The 16,703-nt window shown below is 44.7% G+C and overlaps 1 protein-coding gene across 6 annotated transcripts in view; it reads right to left on the minus strand.

Annotated features, from left to right (window-relative positions):
* Positions 1–16,703, minus strand: part of PRKG1 (protein kinase cGMP-dependent 1) — a 1,254,852-nt gene that overhangs the window by 476,885 nt on the left and 761,264 nt on the right. Inside the window, exon 1 of one of the 6 annotated variants that reach the window (XM_045040947.1) lies at positions 10,322–10,518. The exons of the other annotated variants lie outside the window; for them this stretch is intronic. The gene's annotated coding sequence lies outside the window, so the exon portion shown is untranslated. Of the gene's footprint in view, positions 1–10,321; positions 10,519–16,703 lie in introns of those variants that run through there. 6 annotated transcript variants of the gene reach the window in all.

The following is a 16,703-nucleotide window of genomic DNA, read 5'->3' on the forward strand; positions in this document are numbered from 1 at the left end:
ATGTTCTGAGACAAATGCTTCATAATTATAAAAGGCCATTTGCTGTTTACAATGCATCTGGAACACACTGAGGTCTCCCTTGTGCAAATTGCCTCCCCATTAGGATGGGGGTGATATTTTAAACTTTCTCGCCTAGAAAAATTATACATTCGACAAAGATAATGGATTGTCAAGTTGAACACTGCACATAAGAAGAACCATCAGTATAAACTTACTGGTACAAAAATCATTAGCAGTGTTGTCCTCGCTCATGTTCATGTGTTTGAAAGGACGTGCTATGGTGGCAGCCTTAATTCAATCAGCAGAAATGAAATAGTGGCGGGGTGCCTGGATGGCTTAGTTGGTTGAGTGTTCAACTTCAGCTCAGGTCATGATCTCACAGCTCCTGAGTTCAAGCCTCATGTTGGGCTCTGTGCTGACAGCTCAGAGCCTGGAGCTTGCTTTGGATTCTGTGTGCCCATCTCTCTGCCTGTCACCCGCTCATGATCTCTCACTCTCCCCAAGATAAACCAACATTAAATTTTTAAAAGGAAGTGAAATGATGGTTTCTCTAAGCTCTGCTTGACTTCACACCTTGTACCATGTAACTGGTAAGGCCAAGTAAGGACTTTCGGAAAATATGAAAACATTAACTATCATAATGATTTCACATTTGTTTTTACTTTCAATGTTAAGAATAAAAGACCAAACGAATGGTGCTATTTTTAATACAGTTATGATACTAATGAGTATGATTTTGAGTCACATTATCGAACCTTTATTCCATGACTTGGCAAGAACTTTATGTCTGTTACATTTACATCTGTTTAACCTATATTAATTGTGTGACGTACTCCAATCCCCTTTCTATAACTATGGAAACTCAGAGAGCCTGGGTTACTTCCCAAGTCACACAGCGTCCTTAGCATAGTCCCTTTCATTCTGACTCCAAAGCCTGCGTTCTTCTTATGGACATGTACATAATTCTGAAACTGGAATATCTGCTTTCCCCACTCTATTTTTCTGACCCATTGAACCAGCCTACCCATGGTCATTAAATCCTCCAAAACACAACACAACACAACAAAACAAAGGGAATGTACATTTGAGTTGATTAATGGGGTGCCTAGGTGGCACAGTAGGTTGAGCTTCTGACTCTTGATTTAGGCTCAGGCCACAATCCCAGGGTTGTGAGATTGAGCCCTGCACCAGGCTCCTTGCCAAGCTTGAAGCCTGCTTGGGACTCTGTTGCTCATTTGCTCACTCTCTCTCCAGCTTTGGGCCCCTCCCCTGCCTTCACACATGCTCTCTCTCTCTCAAAAAAAAAAAAAAAAAAAGTAATTATTGAGCTAGAGAGGATTTCTTGAAATTAAGGCAGAAGTGGGCTGCACATCTTACCCAAGGTTTTAATGTAATGGGAGGCTTCAAAGGTATTTTGCACCCAAGGCAGGTTCCTCGTGACCACCTTTTAGGCCACGTCTCCCTCTCCAGGCTCACAACACATGCCATCTCGAACACACTCCCCTTCCCTACCCTCCAGAGTTGCCAGCAGCTACTTTCTGTCTTTAGGTGAAAGGCTCAAGAAGCAATGTTCTCCATTCGACAAGCTTCAATTTTTTATGCAAACTAACTCAGTGGTGTTCAAGTAGTCATTTTTCAAGAAGCTGTGTGAACCATCCTGTGTGTGTCTGATAGCAATCCCCACAGGTATCAGAGATACATGCGGGAGGGCTCATGGGCCCCAGAGTGAATTCGATGTCTGCAGAATTCTAGTCATAGCTCCCTGGTTGTTGGTAAAGCCCATAAACACTAAAATCCAGAAGCTGATGAGTAACAGGTTCTGGGGGCACAAGACTGGGGGGCTGTGGAAGCAAGAAATTCCCCAAGTCTCCTGGTTTTCTCCCTTACATCCTTGTTTACAACACTCTGTATCGCCTGACATCTGTTGAACCAAAGGGCAATTATTTAGAAACCTGTAGACACCTACCACCAGTGGTGGGGGCTGGGAACTGGAAGGAAGGGTATAGGAATAAGCAAATAAACAAACAAACCTCAAGTCATCTGAAAACGACCACAGCGTGAAGCTAAGGCCAGGTATGGTGGGAAAAAGTGCAGTAAGAAATGGGGAATGAGCCTCAACAAAACAGGTGGCTTTCTATGCAACTCAGATGCAAATGGTAGGGACCAAGAGTGAAAGTGGCAAGGAGCAGACCCACAGGTAACAGCAGTGTTGTCGAGACTAAAATGCTGCCAGTTAGGTCTACTCAAGACTAGTAGAGATCACACAATCACTCTGTGAGTCACTAACAGTGAAGGAAGTGATAAGCAATTCCAGTCATTGATGGATCTTCTAAATAACCATTCTCAGCCTGTCACTCCACCCGTAAAACATTCGGCGGCTCCCTACTACCAATAAATAAAGCAGAACATCTTCATCCTTACGTTTAATCCATATTTAGTGCGAAGTGCCTTCCTAGTTTCATCTCATACAATCCCTGAAACATACCTTTTGTCTCCTTCAATGATTCTAACATCCAGCTTCCCAACCCACCCCTCCTTTCAGGTGTTTGCTCCAGTTATTCTCCTCTACTTAGGGCAATCCTCATAGCCCTCCAAGTCCAGTTCAAAGACCACTTTCTCCATGAAGACTTTCCAGTCCACCCTGGCTTGAAACCAACCAGCCGGCCGGCCAGCCAACCAACCTGTATGTGTGTGTCTACGGCCTTCTGACCGTGCCTCCTTCATGGCTCTCATTACTCTGCCTTGCTTCAGTTATTCGTGTACGTGAGTTACATCACACCACAGTCTTCTATCAATACTGTGATGTGCTCCCAGTACACAACAAATGCTGTAGAGTATATCAGGGACTAGGTTTCGGGGGTGGGGTGGGGTGGGGTGGAGAATTCCATGGAAAAGACGAAGCCACCGAGAATATTCAGTCTGGATAAGACCAAGGGAAAACTCAGTACCCGTCCTCAAAGATTCCATGCGTTTGTTAGGCATCGAGTGATTTCAGGGGAGCTGTTTCTAAGAGAATCAAGGGCTAGCCTGAAATCCCAAGCTGGGAGACAGTTATTACCAACATTCCACAGGCATTTACGGAGACCTTATTACATGCCAAAAACCATATATACCACGTACCAGTGGTACAAAAAACAAACAAGATACAGACCTTGTTCTCAAGCACCTCTTGGTGCTAAAAGCTAACTTTGTCTTTTCCTCCTTACTCACCCACTTTTTTATTATTCTTATGCTAATAGCCTTGACTGCTCCATCTCAAGCCAAATGTGAACCAACCCACCACCATGGGCCGTTTCTGGTGGATTAAGAGGCAATTCCTTCTGACTTGTCAAGGACAGAACTAAACCAGTAATTAGAAGTCACAGGGGTGGTGATTAAGACCCCGTGCAAAGACTAAAGGAGTAGCCTACGAAGAAGCTTCCCACGGCACGAAGTGCTCCAGTGGGCCACCTGCTGGAATGCTGGAGAGTCCCGCATCAGAGGAGAACTTGAACTGGATCATCTCCAAGGAGCAACTGAACCAGAAGATTGGACAGCAGCCCATAGATCACTGGAGTCACAGATCTGCATGATTGAGGACATAATGATAATCATCTTGAGACAACAACTCCCCTGTATGCGGCATTGCACCAAAGGATGACAGTTTCAGGACAGATGTCTGAAGTAAGGGTGGCGCCACTTACTGACTTTAATGGAGGAAACAGCGTCTCAGTCCATGCTTTATACACAAGCTTAACAACTCGGGAATTTGAAAAACAAAAGCATGAGGGAGCAGGCTGGAGAGTGAAAAACAGCCATCTGGGGTCTGGCATGTGTGAGCATCCTCCTTCTACAACAGAGGAGCTGCGGGGCCTGGGACGAGTCATTTAAGCTTCCATCGGACTATTTTAGGAAACTAAGATAGTAACGTGCCTCACGAAACGGTTTTCAGATTGGAGTCCAGTAACTTTGGGCAGATACGCAGCATGATACTGGGGACCTGAAATGTTATTCACTCGTGGATGTCCTTTAGTGATTTTTCCACCTCACGCATACATAGGCAACAGAATCAACACCAGCCCGTGGGGGACGGACAACGAATCGTAAGTTGAAAAAGGAACGTCTCGAGCATTTCCAAACTTGGCTCCCTACCTCCGAATAATAAAAAGGAACATCACTTGGGGAATTGCGTACAGGTTTAGGCAGGCTTCCAGGTGAAGAGGAAAATGAAGAGAAAGCTGAGAGGATGTTAACATGGTACTGAAGACAAGAAGGCTGGCTTATAGCAGCAGAGCGCTGGGAAAGCCAGGAGTAAGTCTTGCTCATCTTTCTATCCCTAGTGCGGTGTATTCTGAGTTACTGACACCCAGGGTAAAGCCAATCCGTGTTGGCTGAATGAGTAATTCCTACATATTCCTGCCTGACGCTGTTCGTACAAATGTCTCAGGACTCATTTCCCGACGGTTTTTAGTTCTATTATAAAAAGGCTGTATGTGATTTAGTGGAAGTCAAGGCCCAGAAAAATCCCAGAGTTGAAAATTCTTACACAGATGCTTTGCAACCCTTCAGCAAAGAGAACAGAGGCTGAGTAGCCATTTCACTTTACTGAGATGCATTTTCGACGGGCTCTTTAGTATGTCGGGGGCCCACGTCACATCGACAAGGCTCCCAACAGGGCACATGTTGGGCCCCAAGCCTAAGCTTCATTCTCCAGCAAGTGACTGAGCTGGTTTTGCTGACAGCTCTCTTACGGTGACACAGTTTCCTACAGGTTGGCACATTTTGAACAGTGTGCCTAATTCAAAAATATCAGCACATACTCAGAAAATGTCATCGCACATCTGTGCGCCACAACAGATTTTTAAGTCTGGAATCTCATTAGGGAAATGGGTATCACGTCTCTAAGTCCTCGCGTCAGCTGGATGGACTGCGTCCCTAAATACTACACTACGATGTGGAAAACACAGGCTTACAGATTCGCCGGCATTCAAGTAAACATCGTGGAAAAGTTAACCTAGTCACGTTCCCTCACAAGTTGCAGGGTGGGACTTCAACTCAGAAACGTGGTCATATCCTACGGTTTCTCTTTTGCCAACAGTGGGTCTGTATGCTAGAAGCTATACATTTGATGTATTTTTAATTAATCTTCTTCCTTGAGGGGGAAAAAAATGAAGCCTGAAGATTCCATGCCTATTAGCCCCCCTGCTGTACATCTACAGAGCTCACCGCCGATGTGCCTCCAAAGCTCCCGTTTTCCTCGGATATCTCTCCATCACCCGAGTTCATTGCCACCTGAAGGCTAGACTCAACAGCCACGATTTAGGATCCCTTTCAAGTCTTCACATAAATATGGAAACCAACGCTTCCGTCTAGGTCCCCTTAACAAAGTATAGGACACAGCTGGTTTAAAAAAAAAAAAAAAGAGGCAATACCACTTCCCATTTATTTTCTAGGCTTTGAAATACAATGTCCCTTTCCGGCCCATCCCCTCTTTGGTCAATTCTATGCAATTCTCAAAGTTGGCCAAGACTTTTGGGAAACCTCATCAGGAAAGGGAGCTCCCTCAAGGTCTCCTCTGCTGGCAGATGAAACGACTGACACCAAGAAATGTCAAGTGAGCTCAGCTGTTTTACATTTTCAAAATTGTCTACATTGGCATGTTACGCGAATGCCATTTTCCTTCTTGTGATTTTTCTCATCTGGAAGCCGTGTAGTGCTGCGAGGAAAGCTTCTCAGTCAACAGCAATTAGAAGAAGGAGTTTTAATAGACCTGGATACAGAGGATGCTTGTGCTCGTCTGTGATTTGGAAACGAATGGTGCTTACGGTTTCACAGAGAAAAGCAGAGGTATCTGTATTTTACAACAGGCTGACTGGTTTCTTCAGGGCAAAGAAAAATCTGGATTTCTCCAAGGAAGATCCTCTGCTTAAACGCACGAGACACTGTCTTTTCATGTGCAAACCGTCGTTTTCACGTCGTAATATCACATGCGTGGATGTGATCGTCAGAGTGTGGTCTGGCCCCCTAATGAGTTGTTCCTGGTCAGCGGAAGTGTGCCAGCTCCTCCAGCAAGGAATGGCAAAGCATAGCCTGTTACTTGGTTACACATCATTTAAGGATGTATATTCACTGAAAGGAGGTAAAGATTGGAGTAAACGTATGTTGAGTTACCTCTCAACTCCTCAGCCCGACCAAGACTGAGGCTTGTGGGGGTACACCGGGCCAGGCAACAACATCTCTTTCTTAAGAACCACGTGCAGGGTAATTCCATCCCCCACACCCTATTTCTACATATACCTCATTCTCCTCTCCTTCTTCTCAATCTGTGTTCAATGAAGTTACGTTTATGCTTAAGCTAGACAGAGTCTGGCCCCTTTTGGAGCCCCAGAAGGAATCCTGATGCGAATACAAATGGCTAATTATGTCCTGGCCACTGGGTCAACTCACATATGCGTAATGTACAAAGGAGATTAAATTCTAAAATCTTTAAACCATCTGAATAGAACCGTGTGGCTTTCAGAGAATTTCCATATAAATGGTTCTAACTTTTGAAACCATACTTAGATGAAACAAGTTCTAATTTCATTTTATCAATTAAGACAAAGACATAAACAAGGTACCAAGATATCGAGTGGTTTTATAAAGATTATGCAGCCAGGCGCTGACAACTATGTAATTCATCAAGGACACGCTCCAGTCACGCAGCGCCGAAGTTTAACCAAAACGACCAAAAACATTCAGATCAATGTGGTACTCGTTCAAGATTCACATTTTCCAAATTCTAAGTTTGAAATGCACTACATTTACGTAGATGATTTCAAAGATAAACCGCCTAGTCTCAGATACCTTTCTAGTTGACTTCATCTAATTCTTGAAAGCTACTGCTGAGTGGTTAAGGATTTCAAGGCACTAGGTAGAGTCATTTAGAAGCACTCAACATAAAGCAGTAATAAAGTCACAAGTGAGGCTTCAATGTGTTATTTGTCCCACCAATAAATGTTTAGGAAATAATAAATGCCATGTACCTCGGAGATCATGGCATACAGACACATTTCCTGTCTTCTAGGAGTTCACAGTGGTTGAGAACCCTAAACAAAGAGACACCAGTATGGTGTGGTGAGTGCCAGGCTTGCCTGGCAGGTTCACCAGGTGCATGGGGAGCCTGTACCAGGAGCATCGGATGCCCAGGCTGGGCAGAGTTCCCTAAGCAAAGAGTGCTCACCATGTCTGAAGCAGGACAACTTGTCCCAGGGAAGAAAGGAAAGACTGGTCAAATCCTTGATGTTAGTGAAGCAGAACTGGACCATACAAGTTTCAAAATAAATTTTTGTTCCTTCCCTTCACTCCACTGCATCCCCACACTAGACACTCCTTATTCAGCTCAAGGTCATGAACTCTTGAAACACAGGTCAGGTATCTCTACCCCTCTCCACTCAGTTCAGAAACAAGTAATCCATCACCCTAGAGTGCTATCAAATTTGAGAATTTTATAGAATCTAGCCATGACTATAGGTCTTAGCCAAAAAAAAAAAAAAAAAAAAAAAAATTCAAGCATCAAGAAACCCTCCACCTTCGGGATGTCTGGGTGGCTCAGTTGGTTAAACGTCCTACCTCAGCTGACGTCGTGATCTCGGTGTTCCTGAGTTCAAGCCTCACATTGGGCTCTGTGCTGACAGCTCAGAGGCTGGAGCCTGCTTCGGATTCTGTGTCTCCCTCTCTCTCTCTCTGCCCCTCCCCTGCTAGTGCTCTCTCAAAAATAAACGTTTAAAAAAAGTTAAAAACAAACAAACAAACAAACAACTCTCCACCTTCCCTGACTTCACGGAGTCACTCCATTCTGATCCCGCAGCTCTCCAGCAATTACCCCACACCCGTTCTGATAGTATCATCAGGTGCAGCCTTCTACCGTCTTAGGTATAATGAATACCGACTGCTTTGAGGCTCTAACAAACCAGGAGATACGGGGACAGAACCTCGCAGATTCTGTAACCCAGGTGGTACCACCGCCCACAGATAGTTTAGCACGTAGTGAAGACAAAACAGAGTCATCCTCTGAACTACTGGTCCATTTATCCATAGTGGCTGAATGCGATGTCCCCAAGTCACTGACAAAAGTAGGTGTGCCCTCAGTGTTATGCCTTCATCAACACGGCTTTAAGTCTTAAACAGTGCATCGTCTGTTTCAGTATACACGCATTGAACACGGCATCAGGTTGACAACAGCATTTGCTGAAAAACAACTCAGTTGTCTGTACCCTCCACATGGGGGATGCCAAGTTGGGAGACAAATCAGAACTAGCCTCATTCTTTAATGTCCCTTGTCCCGTTTCCGCCTGGTGCTGCCCAATAGAAACTGGAAAGCTGGACTGTAAATGAATCACACAATAGATAGGCATTCGTCAGTTACAGGTTGCCTTTAAGCAGGAAACTGAGAGTCGGTTTTAGGAGTCAAATTTCACCCCGTGCATTTCTTTTTACAGATTCCTTTCAGCTTCCCTGACCAGTGTTTTTATGCTACTGTTTTCCTTTCCTTACTTTTCCAATCAGGAACCAGGGACAAAGAGGAAGAAAAACAGATCATGGTTAGGGTGGAGCGATGTATATTCAAAGGATGCTTTGGGAACCAAAGACGAGCATTTGTATCCAAAGACACCCTCTACCCCACCCCACCCCTCACCTATTGTCTTGGTGAATGTACTTTTTTCTTTCAGAGCATTGATGAAAAACACCAACAAAAAATGAAGGAGCTACTTCTGATGGGAACTTGAGATTATCCTGAATGTTTTTAAGTACAAATAACCACATTACAATTTTACGGCTTAAGAAGGAAACAGGAATGACAACTGCAGTGAGCAACCTGGATTGTAAAAAATGTGGAGCGCATTTATTTTAATTAGTCATGGCCTTGACACTAATTGCTCTCCTGTCACAAGTTCGCCTTTTTCCATCAGTAACGTACTCGTCCTTTCAATAATGAAAAGGGAGAGGAGAAGAAAAAAAAATGTAATTTTTTATTCCAAAAGGTAGGACCATTTGTAACGCTAAATTATCAGCAGTCTCACTGACGCTAATGAAACCATACAGTCAGATCTAGACTTAGGAAATGGTTCCTTATTTCATCACGGAAGGATGTTCGATACTGTGATCTATGGTCAGGCAAGGGGTAAGGGTGGCCTCCCAGAAGCACAGAGGTGTACGTCCCCCCATCATCTGTCACAAGCTCTGGGGTAGAGTCACAGCTCAGTCAGGCTGCTCCAGGAACCACCAAAGCAGCAATGACTTCAGGACTCGTGCCAGACGTAAAATACACTGGCGCTGACTCAACACAAAAAAGAAAACGGGGCACCTGGGTGGCTCACTTGGTTAAGCATCTGACTTCAACCCAGGTCATGATCTCCCAGTTTGTGGGTTCAAGCCCTGCGTCGGGCTCTGAGCTGATGGTGTGGAGTCTACTTGGGATTCTCTTTCTCTGCCCCTCCCCTGCTCACGCTCTCTCAAAATCAGGAAGTAAACTTGAATAAAACATAAAATAAAAACAAAAGAGGGGCGCCTGGGTGGCTCAGTCGGTTAAGCATCCGACTTCAGCTCAGGTCATGATCTCACAGACCGTGACTTCGAGTCCCGCGTTGGGCTCTGGGCTGATGGCTCAGAGTCTGGAGCCTGCTTCTGGTTCTGTGTCTCCCTCTCTGTCTGCCCTTCCCCCGTTCATGCTCTGCCTCTGTCTCAAAAATAAACGTAAAAAAAATTTTTTTTTTCATTTAAAAAAATAAAAATAAAAATAAAAGCAAAAGAAACTATTCCATTTTCTCTAGAAACGTCTGAAGGTAAAATGGTTCATTCTTCCTGGTAGATAGGAGTTGTTCTGTTGTGTTTTGTTTTGTTTTTTTAACTTTGAAAAAGACGCCCCACCTAGGCTTCCATTTAAGAGCAGAAGCACACACATTAGCTGGTGCTATGAAATCAGATGGGGGGCCATGTCCACGGCAGCTCAGACAGGCCCCGGGGGGGGGGGGGGACAGGCCTTTGCTGCATTTCCTCTACCAGGAACCCCCACAGGGAGTCGGCAGGGCAGCCAAGGGGATGACCGCAGGATAGGCAAAGGGAGAAACTTGTCGAAGAGCAGCTTCAGCCAGAATGTGGGGGGAAATCACGGAAGACAGCCCAGCAGAGGCAGGCCTCCCGGAGCACAGTCACAAGTAGCCACCAAACACAAGGAAGGGTCAAGAGGGATGGAGAGAGAGTGAGCCCGGATGACAAGGGAGCAAACACCAAGGCCCACCCAAGGCAGAGAGGGACACCAAGGCAGAGAGGGAGCCCCTTCAGGAGAGAGGGTTTCACTCACCTCCTGCAAGGAGTGGTGCTCTTCCCTTTCATTGCTGGCTTCTTCTCAGTGAAAAGTTCACATCAGAGAATTTTCTGCACATTCATACGGTGGTTACAAACCAAAGAAACCCTGATTTTTTCAGGAAGGCCCGTAGCAAAGGAGAACTCACAGCGTTCAAAGAGTGTGGCCTGCCAGGAGCAGCAAGGAAGCTGTTCTCAAACCTCAGGTGGGGGCCGGGTGGGGGGAGGGGAGCTCACCGGAAGGCTTTTTAAACAGATCGCTGGGCTCCACCCCCAAGGGGTCTGAGTCAGGGCCCAGGACTTTAGGTACCTAACAACCCCAGGTGATGCTAATGGATGCTGCTGGTCCAGGCACCACATTTTAAGAACCGCAGGTCTGGGGCACCTCAGTGGTTAGTCAGTTAAGCGTCCAACTTTGGCTCAGCTCATGATGTCACAGTTTTGAGTTTGAGCCCGGAGTCTGGCCCGGAGCCTGGAGGCTGTTTCAGATTCTGTGTCTCCTCCTCTCTCTGCCCCTCCCCTGCTCATACTCTATCTCCCTCAAAAATAAATAAACCTTAAAAAAAAAAAAACAAAAACACTGGTCTAACCAAAAGAATACCTTCATGTCTAGGTTTCTAACTGGACCGTGAGGAGCAAGAACAAAGAAAGTATATATACTTTTATGCCTTTTCAACGTATTCAAAATCTGTGGAAAAAATCAAGGGGCAATTTAATTGGGATAGAATGGGGAGGTTTTTGTTGTTTGTTTTCCACAACAGATTAATTCTATTAGTAAGGGCCTCAGCGCTTTGCAAACTGAAATGTATGTGAGAATCACCTGGCGACCTTGCTCAAATGCAGATTTGATTCTACAGGTCTGGAGTGGTCTTTAGTTTTAACCCTTCGTTGAACAGGCGCCCAGGTGATACTCATGCTGCTGGTCCAGAGACTTCACCGTGAATAGCAATGTCTTACTAGTTTATCACGAGAAGCAGTATAGCCCTGGGGGGTCAAGAGTGATGACTCAGAGTCAAGCTCTGTCACTCACTAGCTGTGTGATTTAGGCAAGTTACTTAACCACTCTGTGGCTCAGTTTCATCTTTAAAACGAGAGTCCCTACCTACAGTGTTGTGAGGAATTAAACAGGTTAAAATCTGTAAAGCACCGTGCTTGGCATGGGTCCGACAGAGAAAGGGAGCCCCTTTGCTGTTATTAAACCTAGTATATATTTGCTTTTTAAAGTTTCTTTACAGGTGCTTGAAATTAAGCAGTTCTCCGTCAGGATGGGAGGCAAGTGTCTTCAAGGTCACATATCTGACGTGACTGAATTCCTCATCTGTCTGCTGCATTATTTTTATTTCTTAAGGCTGTACAATCCTGTCCCTGAAGATCTCAACAAGCCTTCTTTTTTTTTTTTTCCCTTGCATCCAAGGAAGTGCTGAACTAAGGTGCGTGTGTGTGTGCAGGGGTTCAGGTGATAAGAAAAAGTATGTAAAAGACTTTGCCTAATGTTGCAGACATAACCAGTGGTGAATGTTCACATAGAACTACTTTCTGGTTATGTCTGTAGCATGGGATTACAAGGATTCCTCCCACTGCTGAAGATTTCTGAAGAACAAAAGCACACAGAGACAGAAGCATACTTTCTTCCTCTCACTATGTCTGCAGCGCCCCCCCCCCCACACCCCCAGCAGGGAAAATGGTGCTAAATTCTGCTGTGACTACTCACGGGCGTCTGGCACCCGCCTTTGTAGTCAACCATTAGACCATAAAATTCTGGGCAACTGGAAGAAACTGGCTGGATATTTATGAAGTAACACAATCATTTTCCATGAACAATATAGAGAGATTTTCAAGGACCCAAACCATGGCTGTTATGACGGTACATTTTGCAATGCCGGTCTGCTTCCAAACGTCAGCCTCGTAAGATTGTTTCTGTGAGCCTGTCAACAGTTTATTGAAAGGGTAATCTGGGATAATTGCAGAGACCCGGAGCCGCACCTGCTGTAATTTCACTCTTGGCTTTGGGGAAACAGCCTCTTTCAAAATGTCAACATAACCGAAGCGCTCTGGAACCAGCGGTCTTTTTACATCTACACTATTCGTACCGGAGACCATGAGGGAAAGACACACGTAGACACACTGAGACAGTGGGTGATGGAAAGAACAGAGATAATGCCTGTTTTTTTCAAATACTTTTTATAAACAGAGAGAGCATTTGGCCCTGAAAAGAAAGAGGAGATTATGTCAAAAAAAATAAAGAATTTTGAACTTGCTCTCTGGGACAGAACACAGGAATTACTCTGAGTATCTTAACTGCCACGCTATCCAACAAGGCTGAGAAGCCACTTCCCATATGTTTGGAATATATGAAATGCCTTGCAAGAATTCCAGTATCTTTTTTTTTTAATTTTTAATGTTTATTTTGGAGAAAGAGAGAGACAGGGTGTCAGCAGGGGATGGGAAGAGAGAGAGGGAGACACAGAATCCACAGCAGGCTCCAGGCTCTGAGCCGTCAGCACAGAGCCCGACGTGGGGCTCGAACTCACAGACCGCGAGATCATGACCTGAGCCGAAGTCGAACGTTTAAGCAACTGAGCCACCCAGGTCCCCCAAGAATTCCAGAATCTTAAAGTAAATGCTACAGTTCTGGGGATGACAGGTGTTCTCTCCAAAGCCTGTACATTTGCTCTTACGTTATGTCAGTTTCATGCTATGGCACATGTCTCACACGAATAAATAAAAACAGGCTATTCATTGGGTTTAGGAATGAAATGCAAGACTTTTGTAAATAACCAAAGAGAAGCTTAATGATCCCCCCAGTAGAAGAAACTTCCTACCCTTCTGTGGACACGTCACACAATCATTAGACAAGCATAGTGTCTATCATGAAAATGACTTAGAAAGGCAAAAATCAGCTCACCAAACCAAGTCAACAACAGATTAGTTTGAAAAACCTTTGACACCTCTTGGGACAGACTCAACAAAAGGGACCAAAAATAATTAAAAGCTGCCTATGATTTCATAAGTTACTTGGTATCTCAAGACTACATAATTTTTGCATGATTATGTGCATAAAAATATTTCTCATACCTTAAATATATGCATTAAAAAAGATATACTCCTACCTAAGAGTCATTACAAATATGGGTGTTAGACATATCTTTTTCTTCCCCTCCCTCAAACTGGACATAAGCAGATTACTTTATAAAGGCAAGAATACATTTTATGCATTTTATCCAACAGGAAATGGTAAAATGAAATCTTCTCTCAACTCCAGCAATGGAGAATAGGGGAAGCATCTGGGAGATCTCAGGGGTGGGCAGGCAGCACTCTATTTTTTGTAAAGTAAATAAATTAAAAATGTGTGCACAGAATTGATTCACAAGTAACTTGTCAGAAATAAAGGATTGCACTGAAAGACATCTATGGCATGGTTTTAAATATATTACCAAAAGCTTATTATTAGACTAAAATCTTTGCCTTTATTACAAATAGACCAAACCAAATATATTTAGCAAGACAAGTGTCAGCACGATAACTATGGATTACACCTAACACACATTGTTGAGAAGACTCTTTGACGATGACTACATCATAGTCATTCAAGACCATATCACTTTATTTTCCTCTTCTGTAGAATGGGCATAACAAAATGTGCCATATTTCTCTCAATTCTATCAGACAATGAATGTAAAAGCACTTGGAAAATTACCAGACACGAGACAAACACGAGGTAATGAAAATGCTTGCTAACCATCCCCCAAGAGCTTACACTGCATATGCCGTGTATTTTGCACAGGCTCCCTCATACATTTTTCCTGTCATCTCCTAACACCTCCAAAGGTGGGTCCCATATTTAACACCTGAACCTGGCGAGAAACTGAAGATGAAGATGTACAGACAGAAGAGTTTCCCCTGGAACCAGCACCCAAATCCTATCCCACTCATGATGACTGTCCTTTTCATTTTAGTAGAAAACCTGATACAAAACTTCGATTTGCTGAGAAGTTTCAACACGGGGCACTATGAAGAAAGCAGTAGGGGAAAGGGAGGCATGTAGGCCCCCCTGTGATGCAGCGCCTGATTCCCACTCCGTTTGGCTCCGAGGTACGAGGGGGTACCAACGGCTGCTCATTTAAAACCCTCCCCCAGCAGCAGAGAATTTACCCCAAAAAAGCATCTCTACTTCATACAATCTGATTACACATTAAGTTCTAACGTTTCCGAACAAAAGTACTTTTTCTCCAGACGACCCAAGCTGCAGACACTGGGCAACGCGACATGACGTAGCAAATCCCCAAAATCAATACTGGGACCCGGCTGAGGCAGACGAACCACGATGGGACACAGTCACGGGTGGCTCTTCATGAACACCAGCATGCAGGACACGAAGCCAGGGGTGGGTGCAAACCACGACAGACCCCACAGGCCACAGCTGTGGCCAGCAGCCAGGAGACATTACAGACACGTGGTCTGGAAGAGCAGTCACGTCTGTTTACACAGGAGAGAAGGCCTTTTGAGGATGCAACAGGTCACGTGACACAGTCAAATGACATCACATGATTTGGACTCACAGAATTTTAAGTTAACTGAAACATACTGGGTGGTGACAGAAAAGAAACATCTTTGGAATCAGATATACCTGGGTTCCTATGCTGATTCAATCACATTTAAAAGGAGTGAGGTATCCAGAAAAGTCTGAATTAGCATTTGGAGTCTTGGCTGCAGCTCCTGTCTCCTGGGCAGGTATATGCATGAGCTGATCCGCATGGCAGAAAGGGGACCCGTGACGCGTTTTACGCATTGTCACCTAAGAGAAAGACTGAGGAAGGCAGAAGTCCCTGTTATGCAATCAGGACGGCCGTAGAGTGCCAGCTAAAGTATCAGACTATGTCAGGAGATCTTGTAACCAAGCATCTGACAGGACCAAGAGGACATAGTACCTGTCTAGCAAATGAGCAATGGAACTCAGAAACATGTCACTAAGGACGATTCTTTGGTGGAAACAGAGGGCAAATAGTAGACTGCCTGCTTCAACTCTGGATCCCAGACAATCCTAGTCTTTGCTTACAGGCTCAGTACCCCCCTTCTCCGCCTTTCTCCTAAGGGACCCGAAACACCTCTTTTCCAATGCAAAGAGAATGTCAACCGTCTCTTCACCTTCATGTCACAACACAATCTGTAAAGATTCCCAGCCTATCCCTAAAGAAGAGTTGTGGCCATTATTTCACAGAATACTATTTCACATGCACTCCCCTCTAATGTATTTACATCTCGATAGCTTCTGTAAGGTCAGCACTGTCCCAGGGATATGGAACCTTGCTTGTCCTGATATTAGCCAAAATAAGGAAAACATTTCCCACGGATGCACACCCCATCAACTCTTACAGCTAGAAGATTATTTCTGGAAATCTTCAAATTGCTGTTTTTCCCGCCTCCGGACACAAAAGATTCAGAAAAATGGCACTAGGGCTTCCTATCAACCCATCACGTGTTTTGGGATGAAATTAAACATTAAGCACACTTCATACTTCTTTCCATTTTTTTCTATTCTTTTAAAATCAGTATTTTCCCTTTACCAAACAGAAAGCAACACAAAGTGAGTCACTGGAACAGCGTCCTCTGGGTTCTGCAGCCTTAGACGCATGCAGACGGAGCATGCAGAGTGAGAGCACAGCACCTGCTGGTGGTCAAGGGACCCAGAGGCAAGAGGCAGCGGGCAACAGCGGGCAACAGCCTCCCCCGACTTGGCAGGCAGCCAGCGGTCAGAGCATCACCAACTGACTGCTCCAGGACCCAGAGAAACATACCAGGGATGCCTGAAAAGATCTAATGTGGGAAACACCACCAAACGTGGGCTTTCATGCCTGCTGTCAACTTCTGTAGTCTCACACACTATCAAACCCTGGAAGATCCCGGGTCTTGTCTATTAAGTTTTTGCCATGAGCAGGCTACGTGACGGTCCCCAGAGAAACTGAGACAGTAAAACACAGGCTTGGCTGTGAACACACAGAAGGTACAGCAGGAAAAGCCATACGTAATCAGACAATTAAAACAGAACCACCACTAGAAGCCATCGAGATGTCTTTCAATAGGAAAATGGATAACTAAACTGCGGTCCATCCAGACAACGACATATTCTTCAGTGCTAAAAAGAAAAGAACTATGAAACCATGGAAGGACATAGAGGGACCCTATGTGCATCTTACTAAGTGAATCTGAAAAGGCCACATACTATAGGATATGCTGGAAAAAGGCCAACAATGGAGGCAAGAAAAGGATCCAGGAGATTTTGCCAGGGACTGGGAGGAGGGAGAGGGGGGTAGGTGGAGGGCAGAGGACTTTCAGGGCAGTGAAACTATTCTCTGAATCTGTAATGATGGACACATGTCATT

The sequence above is a fragment of the Felis catus genome, chromosome D2, assembly GCF_018350175.1.
Source record: "Felis catus isolate Fca126 chromosome D2, F.catus_Fca126_mat1.0, whole genome shotgun sequence".
NCBI classification, from domain to species: Eukaryota; Metazoa; Chordata; class Mammalia; order Carnivora; family Felidae; genus Felis; species Felis catus.